This window comes from Sciurus carolinensis, chromosome 11 (assembly GCF_902686445.1).
Source record: "Sciurus carolinensis chromosome 11, mSciCar1.2, whole genome shotgun sequence".
NCBI lineage: Eukaryota > Metazoa > Chordata > Mammalia > Rodentia > Sciuridae > Sciurus > Sciurus carolinensis.
Genome location: NC_062223.1, coordinates 28228002 through 28232861, shown reverse-complemented (window position 1 = coordinate 28232861; position 4860 = coordinate 28228002). Strand labels below are relative to the sequence as shown.

The 4860-nt window shown below is 35.0% G+C and overlaps 1 pseudogene; it reads right to left on the bottom strand.

Moving 5' to 3' along the window:
- Positions 1-453: 453 nt before the first annotated feature.
- On the bottom strand, positions 454-3469 carry LOC124960274 (olfactory receptor 5D13-like; annotated as a pseudogene).
- Positions 3470-4860: the final 1391 nt, after the last annotated feature.

The following is a 4860-nucleotide window of genomic DNA, read 5'->3' as shown; positions in this document are numbered from 1 at the left end:
TGCATTTTGACACATTGTACATAAAAGGAGCGCAACTTCTTCTGGATGAATACGTTCCAAAGTCACATTGATAGTGAAATCCTGCATGTATACAGGGTAATAATGTCCATCTCATTCCACTGTCCTTCCCATCCCCACACTCCCTTTCCTCCCCTCACTCCCCTCTGCACAATCCAAAGTTCCTTCATTATTCCCTACCCACCCCCCATTTTGGATTCCATTTGCTTATCAGAGAAAACATTCAGCCTTTGGTGTTTTGCATTTGGCTTATGTCAATGAGCATGATATTCTCCAGGTTCATCTATTTACCTGCAGATGCCATAATTTCATTTAAAGTGTACTTTATTACAGTAAACAGATGCTGAAATGTTAGGTGAAGGAACCTTAAAGATACATATACTGATCTATTAGAAAAAGGAAACCAGTACACAGAAGATGAAAAAGGTTCTAAAGTTATATTTTATGACAAAATAATTGGGTATTGATTAACTTCCTAACTGCCTCCTTCACATCCTTGTTCCTGAGGCTGTAGATCAGGGGGTTAAGCATAGGGATGACCACTGTGTAAAAGACAGAGGCAACCTTGACCATGAGCCATGAATTCTTGGTGGTGGGGACACAGTAGAGGAAAAGGATGGTCCCATGGAAGATAGTAATGGCGGTCAGATGGGAAGCACACGTGGAGAAGGCTTTGTAGCGCCCCCCGGTTGAAGGCATTTTCATGACAGTGATGAAAATGAAAACATAGGAAGCAAGAATAATCACCAGGCTGCTTATTTCATTGAATGTGGCAAAGACAAAAAGGATCTTCTGGTTAACAGAAGGGTCAGAGCAGGACACAGCAACAATGGCAGCATGTTCACAGACAAAATTATTTATAAACTTAGTCCCACAAAAAGACAAGGTCAACAAAAAGTGTGTGAATGTTAAAGAACAGACTGTATTCCAAGAGTATGATGTGGCCACCAACAAAGAACACAGCTTCTGGGACATTGCAACCGTGTAGAGGAGAGGATGGCACAAGGCCACAAATTGGTCATAGGCCATCACTTCCAACATGAACGTCTCTGTCACCACAAATATGCAGGCAAAGAAGAACTGCGGATGCAGCCTGGGAAGGAGATGGTTCTGTCTTTCACCACCAAGTTTTCTAAGAGTTTGGGAGTCACCACGGTAGAGTAGCAGAAATCAATGAAGGACAAGTGACTGAGGAAAAAGTACATGAGGGTGTGGAGTTTGGGGTTGACCCTGATGACCAGGATCATGCCCATGTTGCCCAGCACAGTGACTGTGTAGATGGTCAGGAAGAGCAGGACAGGGGCACCTGGAGCTCTGGGTATTCTGAGAATCCCAGGACGATGAATGTCACTCCAGCAGTCTGGTTTTCTTGGGTTCTGTGGATACAATGGAAAAGTTGATCTAAAGAAGTGAGACTCAATAATTATAGTAGGAAAGGTTAGGAAGAAACATGGGGAAGTGTAATTAGTCTCGTTAAATAGTGTTGTTGAAAGCATTGGGTTAATGCTGCTACATTTTAAAAATCAGTGTTTACTTATATCATGTCTTCACAGCAAATAATTTTGAAATTTAAATTGTTGAAAACAAAGATAGGAAGAACAAAAATAGAATATATTCTTTTATATTCAAAAAATAAGAATCACTTTTACAATACACAGAAGGCTTCCTGAGAAGAGCTTCTAAATTTTTGCCTGAATCTGTGGTTAGTAAACATAATTCTGCAGGAAGAACACATGTAACAGGTTTCTATAGCTTCCTCACTGCCTTACCTCTTAAGATCTCATGGAATTAGCTTAGAACTCTCCAAAAAATTATAAAGTGTTAACCTCCTTGTAAAATAATGAATTTCCTCCTCACTGTCTTGTAATTCCAAGTCACTCCACATTTTAACACATTCTGGAGTTATGCTGTGGTAATATACTAAACATTTCCATTCATGTTGAACTAGTTTTGAAAACTTCAAAAACTTCTTTTTCACAGAATTTTGTATTACTCAGTAAAATGTGATTATAGCATAATAAAATTTGTTGTGTTATAAAATAGTGAAAGTTATAATGAATCAAAATCTATTTGTTTTCCAATATGGTAAATTTCAGAAGATGGGTAAGTGAGAAACAATAGAAACTGAAAATGCTAGAAATTCATTTGTATTTTAAGTCATGGAAAAATACATTCTGCTATTTTGACTCAATCTTAAAACCTTGTCAAAAATAAGTATCAGAATACAGACTCATTACTAACAGGACACCATAATTATTCCTCAATGCTATCGTCATTTTAACAACACTCAAAGGAGGAAATTAAAACAGTAAAATTTGAATCACTAGGGATGAAAGTAGAAACTTGTGTAACGAATTTAAAGCATATACATCATGGTGTGATGCATAGCAGATGAGTAACACTATATTCATTACAACATGAGCAGGTAGCGTGGTTTAAAAACTGTATAGAGTTGTGAAAATCAGACCCAAGGAGTGGCAACTGTCCACAGTTGGGCACATTTGGAAATGAAATGTGGAATTATTTTTTTGTCCCTGAACCCACACAACAGGATTTCACTTGGGAACTTAATCTAAGTACACAGCTGTCTTCCTGTCATCCTAGGTAGGTAGTTGCCCATCACACTCTCTTCACTTGCACAGGCTCCTTACTGTAGGAAAGATGTTTCACACAAAGTCTGATTGCTTACCAAACCTTTGCAATGAAGATATCACATCTTTGCAAAAAAATGCTAGTCTTGTGACTATACATCTTGCTACAGTCCTATCAATCTAAATATTTTATGGAGCATGGTGAGAATAATTTTCCCCAGTGATTTTAACCTCACTGTACTGAGTTAAAGAATTCAAATATGATTATCAATGAAAGCTTAGAATTTTAAGTGTTCTGTCTTAACTAAAGTGGCCCAGATCTAGATAGCCAATCTCATAACCACTAGCTTAACGCATTCTTCTCTAATGCTATACTTCTCAACCTGTCAAATAGCACTCATTTGTTTGCACAAAGTGTGTTTTCCAATCCTGTTCTCACTTTTATAATGCATTATTGTTCCACTTTCATTGTAAAATACACTCACTTTTTCTTCTCTCCTGTGTACAGGTAAACACTAAAGTTTTTAATTGACAGTTATCAATGACTGAAACTTATCATTTATATAGGTGCTACTCTTACCTCCTCAGGGATTGTGGATATTGTAAAGGTGATTTTTTATTACTCCCTATTTACCAAAATACTGATTTCATTCATGTACAAATTCATGAGAAAACTGGATGAATTCAGGTTATTCAGCCATAGGGTTTCTCTTAGTGAAATGAATTGGATCTGGGGGCCCTGGGACTGATAAATCACTTTGCCTCCTATGAATACGACTATAACTCAACATTTTCCCACTAAAGGGAAATAAAAGAACTGATTGAACTCACCTATATACAGAAGCTCCTGAGTGGTGCATTTACTGAAGAATCTTTTGCTAAAACCAATAAAATTCAAAAATTCTTCATATTTAATTGATGGAACAGACCCTAAACAGTAGAGTCCAAAGTGTATTTCATTAAATGTTTAAAATGTTGCTTTATGTCCCAACCTTTGAAGGAAACTGAGAGATACCAGATAAATAGTTGCACCAAATACTTTATCCTAGTACCAAAAGTGTCACAAATAGTTTTCATAAACCTTGGGGATCTGGAACTAGAGAATATCACTAAAGTATTGCCAAGGAGGTTCCAATTTGAGTAATTAACTATAACAATCACTGTTCCCTGTGGGATCTTGATCGTATATTACTTTTTTAAACCCCTGGGGTATTTGTGATATCAACCTTACTCATTAAAAATAATAATGATTAGACCTTGACTTTATGTGTATATAAAACACAGACATGTACAAGAGAAAATAGTTATAAAAATAATCCAGAGGTTGTTATTACTAATTTATTTTGAATTTATTCTGTCTTTTATCACAAAGTTTTACTTATGTAGCTCTGTGTCTGCATGAGGATTCCCTACAAAATAACTTTTATTGCTAATCTTCATTTATTAATTAACAATTCATTTATATTTTTATCCACATCATTTATTTTCTTAATAGAAAATAATTTTTGGCCAAAGATGTTTATGTATACTATTTTGTCTAAAATAATTGATTTTTGTATTTCTAGTACAGGAAAATCTGTTTATGTAAAGGATAATACACTCACTAATAGACTTTAAATATGCTGAATTTTATTGCCATCTCACAAGACTTATTGAAGGAGTTTTCAGTTTTACCACATATAAGATCATATTATTTCTCTACATTTTGAATGCACGTTATATCTTTCTTTTCTCTAATTTCTCTGGATAGGACTTCCAGAACTATTTTGAACAAGAGTGTTGCAAGTGAGCATCCTTCTTTTTTTCTATCTTAGGTAAAATGTTTTTAACTTTTCCCTATTCAGTAATATGTGTTTCTGTTATACCTATAGACTGTGTCAAGGTATGTTCCATTTATACATAATCTCTTAAGAATTTTAATAATGAAGGGATGTTGAATTTCACTGAATGCTTTTTATTCACTTATTAAGTTATTATGGATTGTTTTCCTCATTTTGTTGAGGTTATTTGTTGTAAATATTAACTTGCATATGTTGAACCATCCTCAATTCCCTAGGACAATTCCCACTTGATCAAGATAAATGATGTAGTTTGCCATTGGATTCAGTTTGCAATTTTTGTGGAGAAATTTTGCCTCTGTATTTAGCAGGAACACCTGTTTAGTTTTGTGATTGTTGTTATACCCACTACTGATTTTGATATCAGTATAATAATGTTTCATATAATTAGTTTACTTTCCATTCAATTTATT